Source organism: Lepidochelys kempii, chromosome 5 (genome assembly GCF_965140285.1).
Source record: "Lepidochelys kempii isolate rLepKem1 chromosome 5, rLepKem1.hap1, whole genome shotgun sequence".
NCBI classification, from domain to species: Eukaryota; Metazoa; Chordata; order Testudines; family Cheloniidae; genus Lepidochelys; species Lepidochelys kempii.
In genome coordinates this window covers 17,267,565-17,280,781 of record NC_136384.1, presented here as the reverse complement: position 1 = coordinate 17,280,781, position 13,217 = coordinate 17,267,565, and positions in this window count along the sequence as shown.

The following is a 13,217-nucleotide window of genomic DNA, read 5'->3' as shown; positions in this document are numbered from 1 at the left end:
TCCAGGATGAGAGCAGTAAGGTGGCATAGATGCAGCCCTTAACTGTTTGCTACAAGGCTTGGGACTAGCACCCACGCTAGAGGGTGGGCCTGGGTTCCCTTAGCAACCACTGCAGAATGATATTGCTAAGGGCAGCGGATACAAAGACTACTGGAGTGACAGTCTGGGCAGTAGGTGTGAGGATTAACTGATGCTGCTTGTTAAGAGAGACCTTGAAAGATCACCCCAGAAGGGGAAACTGCTGGGAGAAAAGGCTGAGTCAGGAAAAGGACACAGCAGTTCCTAGGGTGACAGAGGGGCTGCAGACTAGGGGAGAGAGAGAGAGACCGAGATGGCGTGCAACCTCAGGAAGGGGCATCAGCTTGGCAGAGCTATTCCTCAGAACTGCCAGGAGGAGATGCTGTCCAGTGGTGAGAAGAGTGCCCTGTCACACTTTCTTAGGGGCTCAATTTTCAGGATGGCCAAGGCCTAGCATATCTTTCAGGTAGGGACCTGTCCAAGTTTTCCCAAGGTTGTCCCTTTTTTGAGGTAGTTGTCCTGGGAAATCTGTATGTCTTCCTGCGACCCTAAGCATCCCAGTTTTTGTTGGCTGAGTCGCCTTTTGGGCTGCTGCTGGGGTGGGGTAGGTCTGAGAGAGTCATTGTCTCTCTTCCTGGTGCAGCTGCTCCTACTCCCTCCAGGCTGTTCCATGGCTCCCTAACAGAAGGCATTAAGCAGTTGCTGCTGCTTCCTAGCTGACCAACAAGCTGCCGGAGCGCTGGGACGTGTTCAAGGTAGAAGCTCCATAGAGTCATGTTCTTCACCATCATCTTTAAAGTTTATATTTGAAGATATGCTCTAGGAATTATTACGGAATACAGTGAGCGAGCTCCTTGAGTCTAGCTATTTAGCTTAGCAAAGAGAAAGTTAAGGGATGACTTGATAGTCGTCTGAAGGCAGGCAGTAGCATGTCTGTGTTGGTGCTCTCCCATCAGCATAATTAGTCCACCTCCGTGAGAGGTGGAAGCTTAGGTCGCTGTAACTAAGCTTAGGTTGCTCAAGGGTCTTTCACAAAAAGACATGACGCAAGTTAGATCGACATAAGGGGTAGTGTAGACCTGCCCTAAGTATCTACATGGGAAATAAATATTAGATAATGGTCTCCTCTGCCTAGCAGAGAAAGATATAACACAACCCAAAGGCTGAAAGATGAAGCTAGACAAATTCAGGCTAGAAATAAGGTGAACTTTTAACATTGAGGGTAATTTACCATTGGAACAATTTGCCAAGAGTTGTGGTGGATTCTCCATTACTGGCAATATTTCAATCAAGATTCTACCTTTTTCTAAAAAAAGATAGACTGTAGGAATTATTTTGGGGAAGTTTTATGGCCTGTGTTACAGAGGCGGTCAGCTTATATGGTAAGAGTGGTCCCTTCTGGCCTTGGAATCCTTGAAATCATGGTGGCAGCTGTTCCTAATCTGTGGGGCACTCCTCCTGGGAGCCATCTCCAATTCTGCCCTCATCTGAGCTGAGAAAGGGGAGGTAAGAAGTCCCAGGTTTTTTTGTACCTCAGAAGTGGCAACCCTACTTGTAGCAGGCCAAAATTGTACCTGTACAATGAATTGTGGGCATATTTGCACAATTATCCAAGCCTGCAGTCAGGGAGAGGGGCTAGTACTCAGATTTTTGCCCACAATTCAATAGTGCCTTGCAAAAATGTGGCCTGTGGCATTGTTTCTTAGTAGCTTAATAGGTTCCATTCTTGGCTCCGAGTCTGATCCTTAGCTGTGACTGGCACTTTCAAAGACGTGTCACCTGCCCACTTTGTACCAGGGTGCTGGTGGTAGCAACCTGTGCAGCTGCTGTCTAAAATGGCTTGGAGCTGAAGTCCCTTCTGCCAGATCTAGTGGTGGTTCATATGGAAGATAAAAGATCCTTAGCACAATTTGTAAAGAATGCTGGATAATCTTAGTGTAGATGGGCTGATAGTCCCTCTTTCTCTCCCTGGACCACTGCAGCCCAGCTGGCATTAATGCTCAGAGCAGTCTGGCACCTAATTCATCCCAGGCTTGTGCAATCCCCTATCTATCCGTATATAATGTAATGCTCCACAAAGCACTTTGGAAAATCTTTGATTCTGTGAAAAGCAGTGTGGAAACCCAAGCTGCTCTTGGTGTGCTGCGAGTCTGACTCACTTGAAGGATCTGTGTACAAACCAGTCATGCTTCCTCTCAATGGCAACTACCATTTTATCAATAATACCTGGAGGACATGGCACAGACAAGGCTGTAAACCTGGTTTTTGAGTTTATTTAACATGCAAATGGATAGTTAATCACAGAATTTGTCTTATGGAACGCTATGGAACGTTGTTTCACTAAATTGCATCTCCTGGAAGCCAGGATGCTATTCTAGGATATTTTTCTTTAAAATACAGCCCTACATTTTCCAAAGTAACTAATTTTGGATGCCTCTGTTTTGGGAGCCCAACAAGACACCTTCAGGGGTCATGATTTTTTAGGAATTCCTGATCACACCCCCACCCCTCTGAAAGCCAGGTCTCTTTCAGACCCCCCAACACGGAGGCACCCAAAAATCACTCTTCTCCTCTGACCATCTGTACCACAACAGTTTGTTTTAGAAGAAAAATAGTGAACATATATAAACACACGGGTCTGAATTCAGTCCGTGCCCTCCACTATGAGTTTGGCTCAGCTAAATTATTAATAATAATGTTCCTTCAATGAGTCCAGTTTGACCCTAGAAGTGAGTAGCTCCTGTGCAGCATTTTCATAACAAAACCTGAAACTCACGAGAATAGTCTAAAGATTCTATTCAAGGAAGTCTGGGTCTGCTCGCCTCTAACTAGGGAAGCCCACCCCAAATGGAAGATAAGGGGAAGAAAGGTCTAAAGGCTTCCTTCGCAGGGCTTTCTCCCCACTAGCTTTTTCCCAGGGATGCGGGGTTTCCTCCCGCTTCCTCCCCCTCCATGGAAAAAGCCAGAGGACCAGTGCCCAAAACCTTGAAGATGCTCTGGGATCTGCATGGATTCTGATGGGACCAATAAGAGACCAGAGCCATCCACATGCAGACTCTGTGCTCCAACCTCTCCCTGACAGCAGCTGGCCAGGCTTTCCAGTAATAGCTGATGCCAGGACCTCCATCTGAAATGGCGGGGGAGGGGAGGGTCCTAAATACAGAGTATGGGCCATGTAAGTACAATAGAGTCTTGGCCTGTATTATCTTCTGGAGGACTATCTGCTGGGTGCCAGGATAGCCCTGCCCCACCCACTCTCCCTGGACCTGCAGAGAGCTCAGTCTGCAGCAAGGGGAAGGGGTTAGTGTTATGGAGGCAGCTGGCCCCTCCTCCTTCACAGAACAGGAAGCTCTCACATCTCCCCTCACAAATTGATTTTGGGGGATGCACTTGGGCCCTCAGCTCTCCTCTAGACACCAGGACTTCCTGTGTCACATACACTGCAGAAGGAGAAGTGACCCAGTTCAAGTCTATTTGACTTTAACCCCCTTACAGAGGTAATGGATGACTGCTTCTCCCCCCGCTATATCCTGTGGTTAGCTTTACAATTGCCTCATTCTTTTAACAAAGGGGGTTCCTTCCTTTACTATAGTGTGGTAGCACCTAGGAACTGCAGCCAGGGACCAGGACTCCATTGTGTTAGGCGCTGTACAAACACAGAACAAATTTTAATCAGGAAGTGGCCCTTTTCCCTGCCCCTTTCTGGTGGTCCAAACAACCCCCTTAAGTTTGTGGGCTGAAAACACAAGGACAGCACTCATGTCTTGTTCTTCCTCACCACTTGAATTCAGTTGGTTTGCATCTGATGTGCATTGCTGAGGCATTATACCTTGGTCAATTCAAAATGCCTTTCTTCCTAGTTCCAAATGCAGGTTTGGAGTTGCTAATATTTTTGTAATATTTCTTTTGAAAGCACAGCAAAGGAAGGGAAGGAGATGACCCCCTGACTGTTATGCCTTGCCAAATATTGTCTAAGGTTTAGGTAAAGAATATGGAATAAAACTTCTAAAATTCTGAATTGTTCCAACACTGCAGAAAATCACTGATACAAATTCATCCCTATTATAGTTTTCCTAAATCAAATAAAAATATATGGGGAATGACCTTAGTGCATTATTTTACATGAAAAAAAGTTGCAAAACCAGTCCTGGAAGCTATGAAACATAACTACTCTACATTCTAGAGCTGTTATTTAGGTCTGGGGGTCCTGCTATTAATGACTCATATCCCCAGGTATCTAGTTTCTGTGCAACTACCCTGAAGGGGCCCAAAATTGCATGTAAAAGCTGTGTAAAAGGGACTATTACACCATCATCATGACATATTGCAAAAACAAACCATTATTTACTCTGTTCAAAATGGCCTAGAGTCACACGAACTGCATGATTGGGTATCACCACAGCAAACAGGGCTTTGCTTCTTAAATACCAAAAGAGATTGGGCTGATTTAAGGTTTTTATTGCCTGCAGCTGTGCTTCCCTGTATGGCTCATTGCTTTTGGGGTGTTTGCATCTAATTTGTGCATCACCCTTTCCACAAGGGCTCAGCACCTCCTCTGGTTATCCCACAGTCTGAAACAACAAGTGTGACAACTAGTGCTGAAATCTGCATTGCAAGCTGTGCTAAATTGTCACTATTGTAGCTATGTCTTTTATAAAATCACTTTATTTACCCCTCCTGTGTGGTGTTTGTTTCATCCATGCACAGCTGCTTTGGAGGGGAAGTGTGGGCTAGTGGTTAGAGCCCAGCTCTCATATTTGGAGTTCGTAGGCTCAATCCTCAGCTGCAACCACCAGCAAAGTGTTTTAGCTGAGGGGCATTGCTGCAAAAGAACTCTTTGCAGCTCCATGATCTGGTAGCATGTTCTACACCAGTCCCAACGTAATTTAGAGAAGCCTCAAAGCTACTCTAAATGAGGCTGGCAAGCTATGATCCCAGAGGGTTGATACACCAACAAGAGATTGCTGGTGAGTACAGCCATTCTGGCCACACCTCCTTCCTCCTAGTCACATGCCCTTCAATCGGGACTGAGAGCAAGCAACATAAGAGTCAGCTACACTAGCTGTGGGCTGGCTCTGCACCACCTAGAGATTCCCTTAGAGAAGCACACAGGTGCCAGCATGAGGCCAAAGTTCTGGCCCCAAGATCCTATCTCCAGCTCTGCTACTGATTCGCTAGGCAAATCACAACCTTTCTGTGCTTATATTTAAGCATCTATAATTATTTATCTACTTCACTGGAATGCTTCATGGCTTTATTAAGGTTTGCAGAGCTCTAGGAGACAGCCAGCTGACTTTCATTTCGAGTGGCTTGTCTTTATTTGGATGGAATTATATAAACTTTTTCTTTTGCTCAGCCAATCTGTGTTCAGGTTTGACCTGTTAACCTTTAATACTACCAAATTTCAGTCAACTGAGACTCATTAATTTTATATTTCAAGCTTGACAATAAATCTGTATAGACACTTAAAATTTAGCAGGTGTTTTTTCCAGATAGGACAGATTTTAACTAGTCAAATATTTATGAGATGCTGCCCTGAACCAGACAGGTAATCACAAACTGCAATAATTGTAACAGCTCTTTGGCTTCATTGTAAGTTTCTCTGTTTTACCAAGCAGTTAACTGACCAGCAGTGGAATGTAACATTGCTCATGTAATCTGCCCAATGAATGGGCTTAAATTTAAAGGATTTAAATTTTCATTTCAATTAGTATTTGCCCAGTGAATTTTGAATGTCAAATATAAAATCTTTACAGTCCTTTTGTGACTGGAGTGAGGTCATTGGTGCAAGTTAAAATAATGGATCCACAATATCCAAGCTGCAGTTTCAAGTTTTAGCCTCTCTCTTCCTAATGTTAGTTCAGTTCTTTCTTCCAGAAAAATAAACACCTGGTAATGTGTGGAGGTTTTGGATTTAGCAATGAGATAAGATATTGCTGGATCAGTAAACAGGAACTCAAAGGAGACAAGGTGCAAGACTTGACTTATATAGCTGTTCACTCACTCTGTAACAACCACTGGACTTCCCAGAATGTTAAGTATGTTGTGTCAACCTATAATTACAGTGACAAGGCTCAGTTCCTAGATGGAAATTTTGGTGAAACACCATTATTATTAACACGTGTTAAGGTAGGGGCTGGAGGGCCGGGTCCTATTGTGGTAGGAGCTGTACAATATTATTTTCTGGTAATGCCTATCTTGTGCTAAGCACTTTCTTCACAGAACAGAAGGAAGAATTCCCTGCACCACAATGCCCACAATCTAGAGATCATTACAATGTGTGGATATTCTGGTGCCTAAAATAGTGACATAGTGTATAAATAGATGGAAGAATTACACGCCATCCCCTTTCCTTTGAATATTCCAGAGACTATCTATTTTAAGACAAAACACCTTGCACACTTGTGCCTCTAGGAATATATGAGACTGCAAGGCTCCTATGCTGAAGAGGTCTATGTTTAGAAAGAAGGCAGAAAGTGTGCTGGCACCAGAAGATGGCAGTGCGAGGGGGTAGGAAAGGATGTTTGTTTTTCTTATGAGGGCAGAAGGGGCATGAAGGCAACTGGATGGATGAGGGACTGAGTTAAGAGGATCAAAGGAAGAGGAATATTGTGAGGGGTGAGGAAAGGAAACTTGCAGGGAGAGTGAGGCTGACCGTGAAGACCTGTGACTGAGAGGAATGCTGGGGGGATAGAGAACAGCCAGTCAGCAGACAGAAAATATTGGGGGGCAGGCTGGGAGGGCATGAGTGGGGTGCAGAGAGTCCTGGCTGAGTCTCCCCTCTTCTCCTGCTGTTGCTCATCTCCTGTCTGGGGCTAGTCGGGTCCTGGTGACAGGGTCTGCTCCCAGCAGCTCATACTTTGCCCCCCTCAGTTCATGGAGCTGGGGGAATGGGGGAAAGTCTTGCATCCCTGTGCCTCTTCGAGGCTGAGTTGCCTCCAGAATGGGCTCCCAGATGGGAGGAATTGGGCAGGATGGCAGTTGGGCCTCAGCCCTGCCTCACTGATCCTGCTGTCCAAACTGGGGGCAGATGCCCTCGACAGTGACGGATGCTATGGCAGAGACAAGTTCTCTGGAACTCTTCCCACCAGCATCCCCTCTGACTTTCCTGGGCTCAGCTATAGCCAGCTGCTCTTGCTTGCTTGCTCTGATGGACACTGAGAGATCAAGGAGAAGGTGCCATTTGTATTTAACATAAAGGCAATGTAGAACTTAGTGTCAGCTGCGTTCTGCTGGAACTGTATCCCATGCTTCCTTAGAGTCCCCTATAATGGCTTCATAGAGATATTGAATAAAATGGAGGAAAGGACTAAGCCTCGTGGAAGAGTCTGGAGGGTATTTTCCATAACAACCCTCTGGATTTAGGTATAGAGAAAGGAGTGGAGCCATTTCTAGATGTTTCCATCCACCCCTGTGTTGACCTGAATTTATTGGCTAGTTTATTATGGCTCACCACTGATCTGATCAGAAGATATTTAGGTTCTTTTCCCGATTCAGGCTACAGGGTTAGAGAACACAGAGAGTTCAAAGTCAAAGTGAGAGGACTCTCGGGTTGTGTGGCAAGGACGCCTACACAGAGGACAATACCAAATTGATAAGATCTTTATTAATATAAATGAAAGAACGATAAATGCTATTAAACACAGAGTCACAAAGAAGTAATACAATTCTATGACCCCTGGTAGTAACATCTCTATTCTAAAAGACTACTTAAGATAGCATACTCACACCCTTCCCTGAAGACCTGGTAGCAGGAGACAGAGGACCAGCCTCGTCTCGGGCAGACCTGAGGAACTGATGGTTCAGGCTTCCCAAATTGGTATGGATTAGGTTCAAATGTTGAGTAGCTAGGCTGTATTGCGAAGCTGAGCTGATCACTTGATAGAAGATAGGAAAAAGTGACCACCCTGCATGGCTGCTTGCCCTTTTATAGGGTCCTGACACTGCCTAAATCCAGGCCCAATCTACCATGCCCAGATCTTATTTCCTCACCCAAATAAATCTTCGGGTGCACTTAATCTGTAGGTTAACATGTTATGACATGTGTTCATATGTATTAATATCAATTATCTCATTCCCAAAACCATTACCCTTGGCCTTACTTATGATTTCTATGTTCTGCAGTATACCCTGAGGTTACCGGTCTGTTCCAGACCTATGATAAACATATTCATTTCTTTTTTCGGTTCCCCCATTCAGTTCCCCAAAGTCGAGAGGGATAACCGGTAGGCCATTTATGCCAAAGGTTACAAACACACATACTAACTTGCCCTAGCTAATCATACAGGATACAGGCCTGTAGGTTGCTTATGTTACAGCCAACTATCATGATTAACCATGAATAACTATTATGAATAGCATATACTGGAATTCAGCATAAACAAAACCCAAGAAAATAAGATGATTCAATAATAATAGGATATGATAAAATAATATGAATCAAGACAATGAAGAAAACACATTATGCAATATAGCAAGCTAACAAAGTGTCCTTATGGGCTACAATAGGTGAGAGAGCAGTATTTGATGATCAGCAGGAATGAATGCTTCAGAGAGATGTAGCAAAATGGATGTAGATGACCCTTGTCTACAGACAGAAGCATGTCATCTGTCAGTGCTGTCTCTGTACTACTGTGGCAGGAAACCTGACTGAGAGGGATCCAGGATATTGGCAGCTGGTATACAAAGGAGGAAACAGGCCTTCAATAGCTTTTTCGCTGGCTTACTCAGAAATCGGAAGATGGGCACTGGGAGATAGTTTTCAGGATTAGCTGCATCAGTCAATGGTTTCCATAATTCCAATTGGACCATCTGGTAAGTGGTAGGTTTCCTTCTTCAAGTGCTGACAGTCTCTGGTAGCAGGGCTTCCAGGTGTTTGTGAGCCTTCTTCATCAGCCAAGGGCACTGATCAGTGGCCTGGATTTTTTCCATATGAAAAAACTTTTTTTCATAACAGGAAATACATTTAGAACTGAATTATACTTCTGCCTAGCAGAGCTGTGGGGGAGGAAGAGCACCGCATGAAAGAGTGCATGGAGGTGCTGTGGAGATGTGATGAATGAGTCTAGCCACCCCTTAGAACAGCTCTAGATTGAGCTCCCTTGAGCATTCTCTGCTCCAGCTCACACCTGCCTTTCTGAAGCCACCAACTCCCCAAGCAGGACTACTCACCTTTCTCTATGCTCTGCAGCACAGGAAGCCAAATGATGGCTACCGGCTGCATAGATTTGTTAGAAGTGGGGGGGTAGGTGCTTTCTGTGGCCCTCTCCCCAATCCCCATATTAGAAGCAAGCAGAAAACTGGGCTTTTCATTTTATAACATCCTGAATATGAAAACTCAAAGTTGTCACAGCAAAAACACAATCGAAGTTCTCACATCAACTAATTGGTTGGTATATAGAGGCTGTGGCATTTATCACTGTACCTGCCAAGCCTTAAAGGTCTAGTTTTGTCATACAAATCTCTAACTTTATAGCCTCTCTCAAAGTTTGTCAGGCTAGAGTTTATTTGCAGTCTGCTTGCATGAATATTTAACAACATGAATTAAAATAGATCTATCCAGGAACTTGACTGTAAACCATATGGTCCTCTTTCTCAGCACCCAATGCAATGTTTGGAATGTGAGTCAATGAATATGCAATGAAAAGGGAGGGGGGTTATTTTACAGCTCATTGTCAGTTAAAGTGCTAGGTCCAGATCATTTCTCTGTCACCTTCATTCTACTCAATTCCTTTTTATATATTAAAATAAAAAGTACAGCCTCTAATCTAGAATGTCATTAAACGCTAGCAAGAATCCATGAACTTGGGATGGGGGAGGTAAAATATGCAAAATAGATTCTAAAACAAAACCAATACAGTGTCTATCACTTAGCACACCCATGCCATATCCAGAAGCTCTACGTACTGCGTATGGCTTTATAGCATAGAAGTCAGGGTTACATTATACTGAATAATATTGCTCATTGTTCCATTGCCAGTATAATAACTCTCTCTGAATCTCATGGATTACTCATGTTATCATATCTGAGTCATAGATCTGCAGGCCAGAAGGGACCATCATGATCATCCTGACTGACTTCCTGCATATCATAGACTAAAGAACCTCACCCAGTAATTTCTGCAGCATGCTCAGAACGTCTGATCAAGCTAGAGCGTATCTTTTAGAGAGATTTCCCCTACTAAAGCTTTCACGATAGCCATTGCTGCTTCCTCCCTATTCCCGCAGCACACGTTAAAGCCTACTTGTTACCATAGGTCTACAGCTCCCGGTAGCTACACAGTGGTTTGTTGTATCTTCATATATTACCTGCAGCATTTTATTCCACTTGTCTATGCATCAGATCAGGCTGTTAGGGATATAAAAAGTTATTTTTTAATGTTGTGACACTAAGCAGGCTAATGAGAACATTGCAATAGGAACTTATCAGCTCTAGTGTTTGATGCGTCATGGTGAAACAGCCATCTTATCTGTCCACTGTATTATCTTATAGAGTCAGCAACTGTCACTCTGCTAAGAGTGCCAACAACATTACAACTTATTAGCATGTTTCTCCCATAATACTATTTATGGGTGGGAAAATCCATTGTCTTCTCCTCCTTCAGAACCCCCCTTTAGCCTCACCACTGTTGTGATGCCTACTCAACATTGCCATCTGACAGTCCGGGGGGGAGGGTTGTCATCTGAAACTAGTGATTATGCAAAAACTTGTTCACTTTATTTTTTCATGCTTCCTCCCCCATTTGTCCATTTCATCCACCTGTTGCATCTCATCACACATCCACCAGGTGCTCGTCCTACTATTCATAAATGACAAGGATGACAGCACTGGAGACCTTAATAGATAAGAGGAAAAGCAGCAAGAAATTTGAAGTAATTCAGAAAAAAAGAATCTGAAAGGATTAAGGGGTGGTAGGGATCAGATTTGTGATTAAAAAATTAAAGTTATAATCATATAAATAAATACGCGCACTTACCCAAAACAAAAACTAATAGAAAATAGAACTGCCTACAGCTACTTACTCACCCCAAACACAGAGTGATCAGAGGAATTGTTTGGGGTGCATGAAGAAGATATATCTAGGACTAAGTAGATAAAATTAACCAAGGAAAAATTAAGGAGACATTTCCTGGCAATGAGGGGTCTTAGGCTTTTGAATAATCTTTTGAAGGAAGAGGTTGTTTGACTTCCTTAAAACTTGATAGAGCAAGTCACTGGATAATGACTATGCGTTCAGGCTAGGTAAGCTGATGAAGTGGGCTGATGAAGTGGTTGCCCTTCTATGTCTTTTCTGTAGCTAACTTTCTGATGAGGAACTTGGAGGAGGAGAGAGTGGGTCTTCGAGGATCAGGTCAGGACTCGGAGAGTAGGAGGAGATAATTCCTCTTTCAGTATGCACCATCAGTATTATGGTTGTTACTTTTTAAATCCTATTGAAACAAGTATCCTATTATAACATTTTGTTCTTAGTGAGCATACCCACATTGGAATCTGCACCCCATCAAAGATTTCTTGTCAATGAAGTGTTACCTCTCATCCCAGCAACCATGAAACCCATGGTAACAAATGCTCACCAAGCCCAAGAATTCTCTGGAATCCTTTATCAGTAGGGTGAGGAATTGAGCTTCTTCCTGCAAATACCCATAAAATGATTCTGTGCATTAGTTACCAAACATTTATTTGTACCCTGAAGCCATGGCATTATCTTTCTGAGCTGTGTCTAAATAAGTACGGAGCTAAATTTACAGGAACAAGGCTGGAAACAGTTCAGAGATTGATCTTGAGGACTCAATACTTACAGTAAAACAGTGGAAGACAAGTGTCGATGCCTGAATTCTTCTTAAATAACGGCATACATAGATGTACAGACTATTTACTGATGTCCGTTCACTGATGGGTGACCTCACAAAGGCCAAATAGAGTTTGAAAAACACCTGACCGCTGGGCTTGGAATTTATAGCAGCCTCCTCTTTGCACTTTCTGCAGTTCAGCTGTATGGGGTCAATCAGTGCTGTCTGTTTCCCTCTTTATCTATGGTTTCTTTTAGGAATAAGGGAGCTTATAGCAAACTCTGTAAGAAAACAGGGCGTAGCTGCATTTTAGTGAATGGAGGTTGGGGTTAAGAAAGTTTTCTTCTATTCCCAACTCTGCCAGTGACTCTGTGGGAACTTGGGCAATTCACCTCACCTTTCTGGGATTCTGTTTCCCCATTTGTGCAATAGGGCTTGCCCTTTTTATTAAAGTGACCAGAGATCTATAGGAAAGTTCACTATGAAAAGGCTGCATGTTAATGTTCTACTCACTTGTATTATGGTCCCATTATTGAAAATAATGGAAGAAATAAAATCAATTTATCTTGGTAGAGATTGAACAACAATGAGAAATATCAAGGGTTAAATACAGAATAGAAAAAACTATACATCACATTATTTATATTAGGGATCTTTGTGGACTAGAATTCCAAGTGTCAAACTTTAGGGAACAGAATCCAGCTTCCCGAATTCCAGGATGATATATAGGATCCTTGGCAGCATCCTTGTTCCTTAATTATTACAAATATTGTGCAGGTGGCCACATACCTTGCACCAACCTGGGAAGTTCTTGTACCACCGGCAGCACCAGAAATCAGATTTTCCCCAAGCTTACACCTTGTAGAGTCACTTATAGCTCTGCAGAGTGGGTGTAAAAGTCTACTTGATCAGAACGATGATAATAATGTCCAGTTCTTCTATAGTAATTTTCATCTATAGGTCTCAAAGTGCTTTACGAAGGAGGGCATTCATTATCCCCATTTTACAGATGGAGAAATGAAGGCACAGAGAAGTGAAATGACTTACCCCAAGTTATCTAACAGAGCTGGGACTAGAACCCAAGTCTCCAAAGGATATGTGTACATGGTGTGTGGGGGGGGAACCCACAACTGGCAGGGTCAGCTGACTCAGGCTCGTAGGGCTGAAAAATTGCTGTGTAGACATTTAGGCTTGGGCTGGCACCTGGGCTCTGAGACTCTCTCCCCCCATGGGGTCCCAGAGCCCGAGCCCAGATGTCTACACAACAATTTTTAGCCTTGCAGCCCAAGCCCTGAAGCCTGAGTCAATTGACCCTGGGCCAGCCACACATTTTTTAATTCCCTTGGAGACTTTCCTATGCTCCCAGATAGCTTTAGAAAAAGCACAAATTTACATGGCGTGCACTTGAA